General features: G+C 40.5%; 1 protein-coding gene across 1 annotated transcript in view; it reads right to left on the reverse strand.

Moving 5' to 3' along the window:
- Positions 1-234: 234 nt before the first annotated feature.
- Positions 235-17,522, reverse strand: part of C1GALT1 (core 1 synthase, glycoprotein-N-acetylgalactosamine 3-beta-galactosyltransferase 1) — a 123,348-nt gene continuing 106,060 nt past the window's right edge. Inside the window, exon 5 of the mRNA XM_063637087.1 lies at positions 235-672. The gene's annotated coding sequence lies outside the window, so the exon portion shown is untranslated. The remainder of the gene's footprint in view (positions 673-17,522) is intronic.

The raw sequence follows: 17,522 nt of genomic DNA on the forward strand, positions 1-17,522 counted from the left end.
AAAGCTCCCTGCATGGAGGAGCAAGGCAACATCCTAATGTGATGCAGCATCAGTGGGGTGGGGTAGATGGGGAGAACCACTTTGCGGGCTGCTTTTGGGACTCATCATGGACAAAACAGATCCTTTGCAGGTCAAAGAAAATAAATAAATGGTGTTGGGGATGGGAAAAGATAGACACATGAGGAAATATTAGAAGGATTCTCTGCTTTTATTTGAATGCATGTTTTCTTATTGCTTCTATATCCAGAATGAGTTTTTGTAGGCTAGCTGGCTCTTCAGTTCTCCAGTAATGAAAGTGAGATGGAATACTAGCCAGTTTAATCATTGATTTTAATGAATGTTCATTGTGCACCTGCTATGTGCCAGGCTCTTCCAGGAGCTGGGAAACAGCGGTGAACAAGACAAGAAGTTCCTCTTCTGGGGTGGGGTCGGAGGATAAACATTCCAGTAGCCAGCATCCTGATCATCTCGATATGCCCTTGACCGATATATTCAATATCTTATTCGTTGGTGTATTCTTGCCCTCCCATCCATATACTCTACTTATATAGGACATGACAATAGGCCACTTATTCTCAACTCCCTGGACATTTAGTCTCAGCCATGTTGTACTTGCTCTTCTTAGTCATCCTCATGGTCTTGCTTTCTGTCTCATTCACTCCTATGCATTGTCTGCAACAGAAGCACAATGAGCAGTTTTTAGGATTTAACCAAGATCTGAGGCCTGAGGTTCTACCCCTGGCCTTTTCATTTTCATAGACTTCCTGGTTCTACCATACCCCTTGCTTTGCCCAAGCCTTGCTATAAGCCCTCAGCTCTTACACACGCCTCTCCCAGTGTTGACTTGTATATACACTGTCCTGCACCTGCTCTCACAACTGACCAATAGGTGACTTGCAGCACATGTACCCATGCTGAGAAATGTCAATATCTGTCTTCCTCTTTGCCTGCAAGCCTCAGTAGGAGTGATGCCCATCTACCATGCTCCAAAACATCTCAGCCCTATTGAAATTAGTATCATGTGAACAACTACCCTCTTTAAAAACCAGAATAAGTTATTAGAGACTTGGATCTAAATACCTTAGGAATGGTGAAGGTAGAAGACAAAGCCCCTAACCCCAATACTTGGGCATGTACTTGCTGGAACAAGCTTGAGATTGTACCTTGAGCTGGAACATTTGTGAAGCACTGCCCTGTCACACCTCTAATTTATTACCACCTGCAGATATTGTTTAGGCATCATATATTACTCTAAGAATTACTACTACTTGCATATAAGGTCATTTTTACCCTAAGGTAAAAATGGGAAGATCGGACAGATTCATGAAGTAGACAAAAGTCGTGTAAAGCCACGTAACAAACAAATGCAAATTGAAACTAAATGCCCAGTATGACTAAATTCTAGAGAGACTTGAAATAGAGATGTAATACATAGATGACAGTAAAAGAAGGCTTGTTGGAAACAGAATCCTCTCAAGATTGTGGGTATGGTGCCTCTTGGCAGTCTGCACCAGCACAGCTGCCAGAAAACAGGAAATCTGGCCAGAGATGCTAGGAAAAAAAATCCAATGTCTGTGACAAGCTGTCAGACAGTCATTAGCATTCCCCTGACCACAGAGGAGCTCAAATTTGAAGGTCTCGCCTGATCAAACACACTTTCTGAGTAATGAAATATTGAGCCAATCATTGGAATAAAAAGCCTGTAAGTCTCCTTGGAAATACTGCCATTTGGAACACGTTCATCTCCTGCTTGTGGGCATATCCCCTATGGGTCCGTTTGCTTTCTAAATTTCAACTATTAAAATGGAAAGAAATGATTTGCTATATCTAAGGTAGAACTAACATCTGATCCATGTTCGGTCTTCCAAACAGGGTAATAAAGGTGTTGGTAGTTCTGATGTAATAAATAGTACTTAAGTTGACCTAATACATTTCTGAATAAGAAACTATTGTAATTGTAAAACAGCTAGTTTAAATAGGATTGATCATTTTTTCCTTTTGATAAATTTACCTACTTGTGTATTATGCATGTTTTAAATGCATTTGCTTTTTATTCAAAGAACAGAAATACCACTTTTTTCTACTTGTCCAAATTTTAGAAAGCTTATTCTTATTGCATATGAATGTTAACAAATACATACTCAGATTTCCTAAAGAAAGTCACTGGAAACATGTCTGAGGTCTATACTTGTTGTACTATCAAAAATAAACACTAAGTTTACCTAAGGTAAGTTGCATCTATGAAACAGCATGATTCAAGGATGAGAACACCTGGGCTGCTGCCCCATTCTTAGATTCTCAGGAGTCAGTAATTAATTCTCCATAACTCATCTTGGGTGTATATCCTTAGGATTTGCTCGGATAACAAAGAGTTTTTTAAGAAACCTGAGTGAACAGCATTGTTGGAGGTGTTAGTTCCTTATTCAGCTAATAACTTGGCTTCTAAGGGGTTATACCCAAACCCCAAAAGCTGTAAGAAGAATTGAATTAGTGGCTATAAGACTATGATTGCTGGGGTGTGTATATCCTTGGACTCAAAGTCCTAGAGGATTATAACATAGCAATTCCTCCCCAAACAGATGTAGGTTCCTGAAAACACCCAGTGAAGTACTATTTGAGGATGAAGAACTTAAAACCATACACAAAGAAATAGAAAGCACTTGGCAGACTCAGGTTATAAGTAAACTTTAAATCTCTTATATTTTAAGGTTTACTAAAATACAATAACAAAGTCAGAACCCCAAATAGAAATTATGTTCATATTATTTTACATACATAGGTGATTTATAGTTAATTTCCATTTTTCATTCTTTTGCTGGAAATGTAACTGGAAATCCCTCCATCATTTCAGTAAGAGGTATCTAGTTTCATTTAAAAAATGTCATGGCTCAAGGCTTTCATCAGAAATCATGTGTCGTCCCCCTTTCAGTTCCTCCTGTCCTTAGTCATGCTGTTTTCTTCCTCGTGGCTGCAAGATACCTACTGCATCTGTCAGCATCAGGACCACTCACAAGGCAGGAATTAGAAGAAAGCAGAGGAGAATAGCAACATCCTTTTCTTTCTGAGGCTTTTTACCCTGCTGTGGAAGGAAAGCCCCTAGAACCCCATTCACCTGCATCTCATTGGTGTCACATCTGCCCCTTAGCCAAAGGGTGGTCTAGGAAGTTAAATATTTTGAACTGATGAAATTTCTGCCCTAAACAAATAAGTATTTTATTTTAGAAGAAGAGGAAAATTGAATCCCATAGATAACTAGCCATATTTACTGCAAATCTTTTTCTGAATTTGTAACTCTGAGGTTGTTGACACCCATCACCTACTTCCCAGCATCCCAGCTCTTCAGTACTTCTCTTTACTCATATATCCTCACATGCTTTGGCTCTTGAGCTTTAGGTTACTTTCCATTATCTTCTTTTATCTTTTCAGTATTCCATTACACATATCTCTATTCCTTTCCTGCCAACTTTCTCTGCCTCCTTTTGTCTGTGACTAATTTGTTGTTTTTTTCTTTTTTTCTAAGTACCCCTGATAGGAGCTGCTGTTAATCCAACATTCTTTTGTTAGCCAAAAATATACCCAGAAATAAATTCATGTATATCCATTAGTCAGATATTTTTATGTCTATTAAGTTTTATATCCATAAAATTTGTGTGAGTTTGCTAGGAGTTCCTCCCAAGGGGGTGGCACTCAGATAGGTCTTTGGTTATGGATGGAGGGCCATGAGCTCAGGTGACCCAGGTGACTGGGCCAAAGAGGCAGAGTCCTTGTGGAAAACACAAAGGTCTAAGGGTAGGGTCTCTGAGACTGGCAGGAGCCGAGGCAGTATGGAGATTGGAAAAGGGTTGTATGAGGGACTTTTCTTTGCAGCATTAGTAAACACGCTGCAGTACTTTGTTGATTTCCTGATAAAATTGTGAAAAAAAATTATATGTATCCAATACTGAATCTACTTTAAGCACTTGTTGGAAGTAAGAAGGGGTGGGTGGCTGAGATACCAAAGTGAACAGCCAGACTGACCTAGACACAATGAGAAATGGAAGCATCAAGTCAGCAGAGGAGAGCCTCCCAGACATCCTGCACAGCATGGGCAGTGTGGGAGAACTCCAGATGTCTTTTTTCCCAAGAAGCAAGCTCACACACCCCCGTGGACCCCTTGGGACCTGGGGATGAAACTGTGAGACAGACTTTCTTCTTGGGAGAAGCAGATATCTGGTAGTAAAAACTACCTTTGAATCTAGACAATCTAATTGCTCAACTCTAACCAATGCACAGTTTAACAAAATGCTATACATGTAAGGATTTTCCACACTACCTACTTCCTTTTATGAAAATGAATCTGGTGCCCATTGGAATGTGAGAAGATGTAATAACTGGACAACAACAAGCACAGTAAGGAGGGAGGAAGGCTGAGATGTCGGGTGCAGGCCCAAACATTTTCGAGCGAGACTAACTGCCAGTGAAGAAGGAAAAGGAGTTGCCATTGACAAATGGATGTACAGGACTGCCAGCTGGAAGAACACTGGAGGGAAGGGATGACACTGAGCTAATGTATTGAATGTTGACATGCTGAGCCTTCAAGATCAAATAGCTCATGAGAAAATGCCTGCTTGAAATGATTCTATGTTCAACATGTGCTCTTACAATTTAGACATAGTTACATTTGTTTTATATCAACAGCAGTGATTATACAGTGCCCTAGCTTTTCCAGTTGCTTCTTAACATATATAGTCTATCAAAATCTACAAGACATGGTTTAAAATGAGAGGTAAATGAATGCTTGCATTAGGTTTTGGTTACATTTTGATCAGGGCAGTGGGCTTTGTGTTGAGTTGCTGCTATAGGAATGGAACTTAAGTACCAGATCTTTGGAAAGCTGTGCTGAGTTTGAATTTTGAACTATGATCCTAATCGCATGGCAACTTGCATCATTTTTTTCTCAAACTATGTCCATGTAAGCATCATGGACATAATGATGAGAGAGATACTTTTTAACTATAATTATAGAGTAAAAACACAACTAGAGTTTATTACAACCCTGAATTAATAACACATTAAAGTTACTGCCATATAAAAATAATATATACTCCTTTAGCTTTTGTTCCAAGATATTCAAGAAACAAGGATATTTCCCTTGGAAATAATTATATTCATGTCAACATCAATTTCTAGTCCTTATTTTGATGTGTAAAAGTAAGAAAAATCTAAAATCACATAATCTTCACTGCTCTCTTTGCCATTTGTAGAAAATGCTAGTCAAGTTCTCAGAAACTCCCAAGTCTTGTTAAAATACATTCACTGAGTTATAATTAACTAAATATAATAATTTTTATAGAAGACAATCATGGATAGAATTGAAATTTTTAAAAAAGCTCCAGTATCCTTGGTTCTTGTTTTTGTTTTTTTCTACATGAAATGTCTAGTGGAAAATCCATAAAAATGAGTCACTCAATGGTTGCAAAGTATGTTGTCATATCAGTTGCAATGGTCATTTTTTTCATTTTGTTAAAACAGTTTCTCTAAGAAAAGGAAAGTTACTTCAATGTGCTTTATCACCCACCAAAATTTTCTTATAAAAGCGAATAATTTCTCTCTGGTCACACCATGTTCTTATTAGATCAATATTTAGATGAATTAATTGTGTTCCTTTTCATGTTTGAATACAGCTACTGCATATGCTAGGTAAAACATAAACTTTCTATTTTTTAAAATTGTCAACTATGGCATTATTTGGTTGTAAATAAGCAGACTTTTATGGCTTTCAAAAACAAATATAATAGTTACAAATTTCACTTATACTACAATTGAGATATGCTCCTTTATTTTTATCTATAAATGTTGTGAACTTCTCTCTGATCTCTAGTAGTGGGGGGAAAAATCTCTAACTTTTAGCCCTATCTGGGTGAAATCTTAGTTCCAATTAGTAAGCAATCCCTTCAGATAATAATCAGCTCTTGGAAAAAAGACAGAAAAAGAGCCTTTCACATTTTTGATCTTGAGTATCCCCACTGATTCTTCCCTAATATGGCTTCTGTGGATCTGGGGGGACAGGTGTGGCTTTTTATGCATCTTCCGGGTGGTGGACCTAATCCACCTGGTTGGTACTCGCCCAGCTGGCACCTGTGGCTGAATTCTGTAGCTGCTGCAGAATGTAGTGTCCATGACGTCCCCGCCTGCAGGCTGTGGATTGTCTTCATGCTCCCCTCTATTCTCCACACAAGCCTTAGCATTCTTCACATTCTTCCAGACTTCTTCTTCAATACTGAGGGTTGGGAATCATTAACGTAGTCCCTGAGAAGAAATTGTTGTTTCTTTGCTCTTCATGTGATTAGAGCATGGGCTCATCTGGGATAGGGTGGGGGTGGGAGGAATTTGTGGCCCCTCCATCATTGTCATCTCGTCTTTTCTTGACTCATTCAGCCCTGTCCTGGTTCCTCGGGGGCTATAGACACTTCTAATCCTGGGCCTGGTGACCCACTCTGTAATGCTCTTTACAGGGCACCCCACTGCCACTATAACAACCCCCACTGGGCTGCTCCCCACCAGAGACTCAGCAGCTGCAGGATCCTATGTAAATACTACAGAGCCACGTGGGCCCACCACAATCTTCTCCTGACCTACTGTACTGCCAGGTTCTCTCTGGGTGGTGCAGCACAGCCTATGAGGCAGTCCCCCACCAGTCCCAAGGGAACTAGGACAAGAGCAGCCCTACCCATGCCTAATTCTGCATTTTCTTCAGTCCTCTAAGCTGGGCGGGGCAGGGGTGGGGTAAGGGGGGTGGTGCTTGGAACATACATCATCTCTGTGCTTGGCTTTCCTAGTTCTTCTTTTCCATTCTGCTTCCTTCCTCCCGCCATCGTTTGGGGAAAAAATGGGTAGGTTGTCTATTTTGTGATGTTGTATCTTCTGCCATGTAGCAGCAGGTCTTGAAGCTTTGCTGTCATGGGGAGCAAAGGTTTCTTCTCTAGCCCACAGGAGAATTCCATAAGCTGGATCCTCCAGGCTGGGACTGTGGTATGCTAAAGAGGAGACAGAGTATTTGGGAAATCTTCTCTCAAGGAAATAACCTGACTTGAAAGTCTTTTTTTTTTTTTTTTCCTGCATAGTCTTTTTTTTTTTTTAGTGCCAGAATAGGAAAAATATAATATTTTTGCATTCTTTCTTTCTTCAATTAGATGGGCACCCAAGACAACTAAGGGAAGGCTACCCTCTCTGAAGGATGAAAGAGAGAAGTGTTTCAGTAATTTTCATAACTTTATCTAGTTGCAAAATAAACATGTTGCTGTGGGAAGCCACCTCATTTCTATATGGAAATGGATGTGTCAGCTTACCAATTCCTTTAAAAAAAATCATGGAAGAGGCAAAGTTTTGGATCTTTTTCTTGGTGGAGTTTTTGTTACCATATAAAGAAGACAGAACATTATTTGTTTTTGCAGGCAAACTTCTTGCAGCAAGTGCATAATAGTGCATTATACAAATAGCTACTCATTTTTATTTATTTTTATTTTATTTTGTATTCTAGGCAGCAAAGCTTGATGTTTTACCAAGCATAGCAGGAGGTACCATCAGTAAGAGTTGATCCACACACATGAAGTGTTAGCTAATGGTTCAGAAAGAAATCTTGGATGAGATTGAACACATTGATTCCTTTCATAGTTAACTGAAGCAGTTCACAAGAGAAGAATTCATCTACACTCTCTTCCTTAGATACTGCAAAAATAACAACAGCCATTATTGCAAAATGACTGCATACTGCAACAGCATACTGCAAAATGACTACAGCCATTAATATCACTTGGCTCATCAAGCCGAATACCTAAAGGGGAATAGGTTTTGCATTCTCTGTAACTTGCTTCTAGATATTCTGGTTTTTCACTTAAGTTTTAAAACAGATCTCATAATTAACATGCTGAAGCTTGTTTGATACACCTCCTTTCAATGCAATTAAAGAAAAAATTTCAGTGCCACCAAATTCACTCATCACAGTGGCTACTTTTCCTAGGCATATGAATTTTCCATTTGATCAGATGTTGGTATCCAGAGTTTTTCCAGAGTTTGTCCAGAGGACAAAGTCACATGTCCTCAATGCTTGGCTACAATCAAATCCCTCCCTTTTATGTTCATGATTACAAGTATATCTTCTCAAATTAAAAAATATTTAACGAGCCGGGTGCAGTGGCTCATGCCTGTAATCCCAGCACTTTGGGAGGCCAAGGCAGGTGGATCACGAGGCCAGGAGTTCGAGACCAGCCTGACCAACATGGTGAAACCCCATCTCTACTAAAAATAGAAAAATTAGCCAGGTGTGGTGGTGCGTGCCTGTAATCCCAGCTACTCAGGAGGCTGAGGCAGTAGAATCGCTTGCACCCGGGAGGCGGAGGTTGCAGTGAGCAAAGATTGTGCCACTGTACTCCAGCCTGGGTGACACAGCAAGACTCCATCTCAAAAATAAATAAATAACATAAAATAAAAATAAAAAATTTAATATCAGAGTTTCAGTGTTTGAAGTAACAAGGTGCACAGTTCATTCACACTGCAGTCAGCGCGTTCCATCCCTACTTGCCAATGTAAGAGTGAAGCTGGAAATGCCACGGGAGTTATTGGAGAATAAGAGGCTGTCAGTCCCCACAGTGTAAGGAGCCTTCTGGGATCTTACAGTTGCCATTGGTTGAACACCCCCTCATATGTTCAAAGCCTTGTGCTGCAGGCTATGGACAGCCCTGCGTGAAGCACACAGCTGGGTTTCCCCATCAAGGAGCAAAGAAGCCCCCAGTTCTCTGAGACTCACCATCTATATAGTGTGAGGAATAAACAAAACTTGTGGTCGGGAAATAGAATAATGTTATATTTTCCCATAAATTCTTCCAAAAGTGAATTGTCAATTGCAGCTCAGCAGGAAAAATGTCAGTATTAGTGTTGGGCAAGGGACTAATCCAGATTCAATAAAAAGTCTTCAGTTCATTATAAGACATTTCCTCTCAGTGAATAACTAGTCCTTTTCATGTTGGAACAGTTACAGAAATTGAATTTTTTTGGTTTATGAAAATTTTGCCTTAAGGTAAGCAACACCTATTTAGTGAATCTGGGGAAAATAGTCTTTTATTTATTTATATATTTAATGAAATGCCAATTCTTTTTGCAAAACAAACTGGGGTATGAAGATAAAAGGGTAAAAAAAAAAAACCATGTTCTTTTTTGCATGTTCTTTGATGCATTGTCATAGCGAGTGCATATTAAATCTCTCTATATTAGTGACTGTGCAGCATATAATACACAATATCAGTTACACATCTCCATCTGAAGGAAATTAAATCCTAATTATACAAGAGGAACCCACAAAGTTCACTTTTTCCTTTTAAATGGCAGAATGTTGTTCATTGAGAGGAAATAGTTACTTCTCTGTTCCATTTAATTTTCATAGAACAGATGTGTCTGAGGCTGGTTTTAAAGAGTGTGTCAGGCATTGTTGGGAATAAACCTAGGGAAAAGTGCACAGGAATAAATTTGGAGAGAGCTGCTTAGCCCTGTGACCTTTACAAAAGTATGTCACTGTTCTGTGTTTTGTCTGAGAAAATGAGCTAGCAATAATATCCCAGGTGACTCACAAGACACACATTCCTAAAGTGTAAGGGGCCTTCTGGGTCTTCTGGGATCTTGTAGTTGACATTGGTTGAATACTCCCTATGTTCAAAGCATTGTGCTGCAGGCTATGAGTAGGCCAATGAACAAAAGGGACACAGCTACTCTCCTTAGGGAGCCCACACACAACTTTCTATGCATGGAATCACTTCCAAAATGAGAACTATCAGAGATGACTCAGGGTTATGGTAAAGGTAAAAGACACACTAAATGGAAAATCTAGAAGCTTCTTTAGACAGATTGTGTCTCTATATGTATCTAGATTATTAAAGTATGTTCTGATACAGAGTTAACATATTTCTGAAAAGTGTGAACTGATTGTGGTGAGCATTTTCAGAACCCCCCCGAGCTCCCATCCCATCCTTTGTCCTTTGAAATTAATGTGAAAAATGAGCACTATCTTGGTATTCCTTTCTCTTTTCCCATTTCTCCCCATATACCTATTATTTCTGATTTATTTGTATAATAAATATGGGCTTTAAAGGTTGGGTTTTTTTTTCTTAACAAAAAGCTTGCAGACATGTTTTCTTCAGGTTATTTTCTTAGTTATTATTTTCTGCTATGTCTAATACCAACATTGCCACAGGAAGTGTGTGAAAAGGGAAGAATGCAGATGTTTTTCTATTTGTTTTTAGTATCATAGAGTGGAAAAAACATGGACCAGTTAGAAGCAGCTTCAACACTATCTGTGTAGGTGACCCTAGAATGTGGGTGACTTAGACTTCAGTGCACAAAGAATTGGTTGGTTGTTAATGCAAATAACCCAGTCCTCAACACCAGAAATTCTTTCTTGTGTTTAAAAGTAGTCCTGTACACAGTTAGAAATGCTTTCAGCTGCAAGTAGTAAAACAGTAAATAATAATATCTCACATCATCTCTTAATAATGGTTCTAGGGTTGATGCACCTCAACAATGTCATCAGGGTCCCTGGTTCTTTCTTTTTGTCCTACCTTCTCAACATTTTAGCATTTCATCCAGTCATCTCAACTTATGGCCACAGATAACTGCTGCTCCCAGTGACACAGTGTCTCACATGCTCAAAGAATGGCACCAGACAGCTCTCCTGTGTACTTTTATTTTTTTTCAGAAGCAAAAGCTTTCCCAAGAACTCCCCACTCCTGGTGGAGTCTCCTTATATGTTTTTGGCTGATTCTAGCTGCAGAGAGATGGGAAATGTATTAGGGTTCTCCAGAGAAACCAGTAGGATGGAGATATATATAAATAAAATAAGATTTAATATGATAAATTGGTCATGCAGTTATGAAGGCTAAGAAGTAAGTCCCACAATCTGCCATCTGCAAGCTGGAGACCCAAGAAAGCTGGTGGTGGTGTTACCAGAAAGGGGTCCCGATCCAGACCCCAAGAGAGTGAGTGTTCTTGGATCTCCCACAAGAATTGGGGCAAGTCCATAGAGTAAAGTGAAAGCAAGTAAGTTATTAAGAAAGTAAAGAAATAAAGAATGGCTACTCCATAAGCAGAGCAGCAGCATGGGCTGCTCAGCTGCTTATACTTATTGTGGCTTCTTGATTATATGCTAAACATGGGGTGGATTATTCATGAGTTTTCCGGGAAAGGGTGGGCAATTCCCAGAACTGAGGGTTCCTCCCCTTTTTAGACCATATAGGGTGAATTCCTGACATTGCCATGGCATCTATAAACTGTCATGTCCCTGGTAGGAGTGTCTTTAGCATGCTAATGCATTAAAATTAGTGTATAATGAGCAGTGAGGACAACCAGAGGTCACTCTTGTCGTCATCTTGGTTCTGGTGGGTTTTGCCCAGTTTCTTTACTGCGACCTGTTTTATCAGCAAGATCTTTATGACCTGTATCTTGTGCTGACCTCTTATCCTGTGACTTAGAACACCTAACCTCCTGGGAATGCAGCCCAGCAGGTCTCAGCCTTATTTTACCTAGCCCCTATGCAAGATGGAGTCACTTTGGTTCAAATGCCTCTGACAGTGTAATTCAGTCCAAGTCCAAAGGCCTGAGAACCAGAGGAGTTGATGGTGTAAATCTCAGTCTAAGGACTAGAGATGATGAGATGACCCAGGTCAAGAGGTGAGGCGGGAAAAAGAGGGCAAATTCCTCCTTCCTCCACATTTTGTTCTATTGAGACCCTCAGTAGATTAGATGATGCCTACCCATGTTGGGGAGGACAACCTACTGAGTCTGTTGATTCAAATGCTAATGTTATTTGGGAACACTCTCACAGACACGCTTGGAAATAATGTTTAATCTGGGAACCCCATGGCCAGTCAAGTTGCTCCATGAAATTAACCTTCACAGGATGGTATTGGGAAAGAGAAATGTGATAACATGACTAGAGCTGAAAATTGAGAACCATGGTTTATCCCTTCTGGCCAGGCATGTGGCCATCTGAGCACACCTGAGGACCTGTTGTAAGTGAAGTAGTAGAGGATGGCTGTTAGGGACACAACATCAGTGGTTACCACCACCCTGAGGGCATCTGATGCTGGTGTCCATTAACCACACTTTAAACCACCATTTGCCAAACATCTGGGTTAAATCAGAATCATCCAAGAGCTTTAATAAGTGCAAGAGGTCTGAGCCTCCCTGATTCAGTGGGTCAGGGTTGAGGCCTCAGCATCATGACTTTCTAAAAGCTCATTAGCTTAAAAACAAAAAGCAAACCAAACAAAACTCAGGTGATGCAGTGATTCTGGTGCACAGCTAGGATTGAGAACTTACTGGACCAATCATTTAATTTCTCCGAACAGCAGTTAGAAGCCCATGGAGATAACATTGGGATAATAATAGTGTTAGTCACAGAGGGTAGGTGTGAGGTATAAATGGTTTGGTATACATAAAGTTGAAGCTCAAGCCAGCACATAATAGTTTTGGATCTCAGTCTGCCTTCCCCTTATGCCAGATGCCAGATGGTTTTAGAGGCAGATTCCAGTTTCTTCCAAAGAAAGTGTTTTTCAAAAATAGTGACAAGTAGACTTGTTTGTCTTGGCTACTGTACTAGTTCCCTATTGCTGCAGCAACAAATTACCACAAACTTAGCAGCTTAAAATGACACCAGTTTATCATCTCACACTTTTGTAGGTTACAACTCCAGGCAGGCTAGATTGGGTTCTATACTCAAGAGTCTCATAGGCCAAAATCAAAGTGTTGTCAGGGCTTTTCCCTGGAGGCTTGGGTAAGAATCCACTTCCAAGCTCATTGAGAATATTGGCAGAATTCCATCCTTGTGGTTTTAAGACTAAAGTCCCTGTTTTCTTGCTGGATGTCAGCTGGAGTCCTCTCTTTGCTCCTAGAGGCCATCCACATTCCTTGTCATATGGTCCCCTCGATCTTCAAAGCAGCAACTCTTTAACTTCCTTTTCTGCCCCTTTGGAAAAGCTAATTTTACAGGCTTATGCGATTACACTAGGCCCATGCAGGCAATCTCCTTAATTTAAGGTTAATTGTACCTTATAACATAATCATGGAAGTGATATCTCAATCTTCACAGGTTCTGAGGATTAGGATGGGACATCCCTCAGGGCATTTTCAGAAATTCTGCCTACTGTAGCTGTCTGTCCACCTTCCTGTTCAGCACCCCTTTCCCCCAGTGGCTCTCATCCAGCCTTCAATCTTATCAGCTGGTATTTAGCAATCTCCAGGTGAAGTGTTAGCATCTATCATGTCTTTCACTGCAGCTCTATGTAGGTATAATTATTTCCTATATTGGGCAAAAACCAAGGCAGGAATGATGGCAATTTCACTTGCTGCATTTGTGGGTCCCATGGACATAGAGGAATAGCAGGCTGGCCTGACCTCGAGAGGTTCGGGGCCTCAGGTATTCAAGCCTAGGATTTCAGTTAGACACAAAATGACAAACAGCAAGAGGAGACAGGTGAGGGACACTGACAGGTAAGCACTTCTGGAGTTCAGAAGCTGTCATGAATAAAGATGATTTCAGAGCAGATGGGCCTGAGAAATCTTTCCACGGCCACTCTAATCATACTGCACTGGCAGCCACCCACTTCCCTCCTTCCTAAGCTCAATTCTACTTTTCACAGAAGCCCAAATTGGTGCCGGCAGATCTGAAATTACTGTTTTGGAGCAAGACATACCTTGTAGTTGTCCAGATAATTTTTTGGGAGTTCTCAGGCCAATATTATTTTAGTCTGCTTTTCAATCTTCAAATTGGAGTACTTTTTAAATATTGAAAATCAGGCCAGGCACACTGGCTTATGCCTGTAAGCCCAGCATTTTGGAAGGCTGAGGCAGGAGGATTGTTTGATCTCAGGAGTGTGAGACTAGTCTGGGCAACATAGGAGACCTCGTCTCTACAAAAAAATTTTTAAAATGCCGGGCATGGTGGCACATGCTTTTGGTCCCAGCTGCTCAGGAGGCAGAGGTGGGAGAATCTCTTGAGCCCAGGAGTTTGAGACTGCAGTGAGCCATGACTGTGCCACTGCACAGCAGCCTGGGTGACACAGTAAGACCCTGTCTCAAAATAGAAACAAACAAACAAAAGAATGACCAAACAAAAATCAAAGCACAAAGAAATCTACTGGAAATGGGAGAGTCTGGGATAATCTTGAAAAACCAAAATGAAAAAAAAATTACAGGTTTGAAGACAGAAACTGTAGATGAGCTTCATGGCCACTTTTATTTTTTACTTCATTCTATAGGGAACATTGTGGTATGTGGGCCAGTCCCCACTTCAAGTTTGAGGCACCCATTCTTCAGCTGCTGGAGTGCTGGCAGCTGATGACCCTCAGCTGAGTTCTTCTCAGGGAATTAAGAGGAGCTGAAAAGAGCCATCTTGTCCAAGGTCATGGCTCCTCCCTGGGCAGTCCTCATCCAATGACCGGTAAATATTAGGGTAGCAAGGACAGACTCAAGTAGAACAAGACTGAAGGGCTATCCTGGCTGCACAGTTTCCCTGAGGAATTGGCTTAGGCCTTTGCTAGAACTGCTTCATGGTCCAACTTCTCCCTCCACCCAATTCTGCTCCCTCCATTTCCCCATAGGCGTCAATCTGAAAGGCACTATGGGGTATCCCATCTTTTGGCTTCCCTGGGCCACACTGGAAGAAGAACTGTCTTGGGCCACACACAAAATACACTAAAGATAGCTGATGAGATTTTAAAAAAATTTTTTTTAAAGAAAGTTTACCAATTTGTGTTGGGCCACATTCAAAGCCATCCTAGGCCACATGCAGCCCACAGGCTGTGGGATGGACATACTTGGGTCCTACAACCTTCCTGTATGCTCATCTGTGGCTAGCAATAGAGTTGAGCAAGTCTCATCAACCTTGAGGATAGACTGTTTGCTAGAGGCCTTCAACACGTGTGCCTGTGTATGTGTCCATGTGCACATGTCTATTTTCATGTTAAATTGACAATAAATGGGCAAATGATCTAACAGTTTAAAATGTGATTGGAAAGTAAATTTTTTAGATTTTAGAATCCCATCAGAAGCTTCAATTTTTCTTTTTAAAGTGTCAATTTCATCCCCACAAAAAACAGTTCCAAAAGTGAACAATTGAAAGGTGAAAATTTCAGAGAGGACTTAAGTGTGTGAAATTCCTTCGTTCAATGATCACTAGAGGTATCTGCATTTGAGCACAGTCATGATGAGAGGTAGATTGTCAGCCATAGTTAGCTATCCAGGATACGGCATTTACAAAATAATGGCATTATGTCAAAGTTCAAATGAATAGTATGTTCAAATGAATACCATTTAAGAATGCCCCACTATCTTTGGAAAAATGGCTCAAGGAAATTATTTCCCACAAATCCATCTTAGTTCTCCTGACGAGTGGTTGGTTGGGGTAGTGGGGAATGTGGCCTGAAGAAGTAGCTCTGATGAAGTGCTACTCCTCAGGTTGTAACTGGGCCCTTCTGTAGAGCAGCATGTGCCCTGACTCGCTGACCTCCAGTGGGGATATTTTAAAGTGTTAATTTGACTGAAACTGACATGCTGATGCTAAGCTAGTATTAGAAAACTTCCCAAGAGAAAAATAGGTAGTATGTAAGAATAGGACAAGGTGGAATTAGTCTGGATATTAAGACATGTGAGATTCACATATGTAAGTATCCACTTGTTTCATGTCCCAAGATATCCAATTCTATATATATTTTCTAGGTCTTCTGATATCTTTGGTTTCATGGAAATTGGGATAGTTTGACAAGAGCACTCCTTAATTCAACCTTAAACCGTTTAGGGCAACAGGTGCTCTTGAATGTGGTGGGAAACTAATAAAGCCAGTTGTGTATGAGAGGTTGAGCGGAAGGTTCTGGTTTCCTGTGATATTACATCTTGGGTAAAATGTACCTTGGGGACCAGGCCACCTTTGTAAAATCAACAGATTGGCCACAAGATTAAAAATTATCACTCAGGAGTCATGCACCCAGAGGTTACAAGATTACTAACCTCCCCAATTGCTCCTATAGATAACATTACTATTATAAAACCTAAGATTGGTGCTTGAGATATTTTTTAGACCCTGCATTCTGCCCAGACTGGTAAACCAACTCATCTGGTCTTGTGGCCCCTACCCAGGAACTAATTCATGCCTGCCAAACTGTCTTTAAAAAATCCTAGCCTCCAAATTTTGGGGGAGGCTGATTTAAATAATAGTAAAATTCTGGTCTCCTATTTAGCTGGCTCTATGCATATTAAAATCTTTCTCTATTGCACTTCCCTGTCTTTACAAATTGGCTGTATCTGGGCAGCAGGCAAGATGAACTGGTTACAATCTCATTTGATTCTTTAAGGATAATACTTTGCTAAACTCTGTTTGAGACTTCTTTACCTCACTATGATGTCGGTCAGCAGGTCAGTGGGGTTCTTAGATTTTCAGTTGTATATACACCACTGCCACCATGTGGGGCAGCATAGATTTTATGGCTTCCATAAGGTGTAACAGATTCATTCATCCTATTCAAAAGGCTACTGACGTATTCCTGCCAAAGACAGAATTCAACCAAAAATAACTAGAAAATGTAATTGAATACCAAAAAAAAAAACAGACAATAGACATAGACCAATAGGGGATCTTGATAATGTGACTATCCAACGTGGATTCTATAATGATTATGCTTACAATGTTTAAGGAAATAAAAATTAAGATTGAGAACATTGGCAGAGACCTGGAAATATTAAAAATAACCAAATGGAAATTCTCGAATTGAAAAATTTGATAAATGAAATCAAGAACTCAATAGATGGGCTTAACAGAGAACAAATACTACCAATAAAACTCCTTTTTTTTTTTTTTGAGACAAGAGTCTCACTCTGTTGCCCAGGCTGGGGTGCAGTGGCACGATCTTGGCTGACTGCGATCTCCACCTTCCAGGCTCAACTGATTCTCATGCCTCAGCCACTCAAGTAGCTGGGATTATAGCTGTGTGCCAATACACCTGGCTAATTTTTGTATTTTTAGTAGAGACGAGGTTTTATCATATTGCCCAGGCTGGTCTCAAACCCCTGGGCTCAAGGGATCCACCCGCCTCGGCTTCCCAAAGTGCTGGGATTACAGGCGTGAGCCACCGCGCTTGGCTGCCACAAAACTTTTCATTACATAAGTTACTGAGTGACCTCCCCCAAACTCTACAAATTCCCACATGAAGCTTAATCTCCAAAAGGCGAGCTCGTTTGCCCTGGACAGTTCATGGCTTTATCTTTGGTGAATGGGCATTTGTTGCCTTTGAGTTATGTTCTTTACTTCCAAGTCCTTATCCTTAATTGGTCATTTTGGATCGACATGTCTGAAAAGTATTATCAGCTCTCCGTAATAGTTAAGTTGTAGCAGCCATCTCTATACACTGAGTTCCTGGGGGCAGGATTGTATCTTTTCCTCTCTGCAATCCCAGGACCAGCAAAATACCTGGGGGCAAAAATAGTCATTCCTATGAATGTAAGAA

Source organism: Symphalangus syndactylus, chromosome 3, assembly GCF_028878055.3.
Source record: "Symphalangus syndactylus isolate Jambi chromosome 3, NHGRI_mSymSyn1-v2.1_pri, whole genome shotgun sequence".
Lineage (NCBI taxonomy): Eukaryota > Metazoa > Chordata > Mammalia > Primates > Hylobatidae > Symphalangus > Symphalangus syndactylus.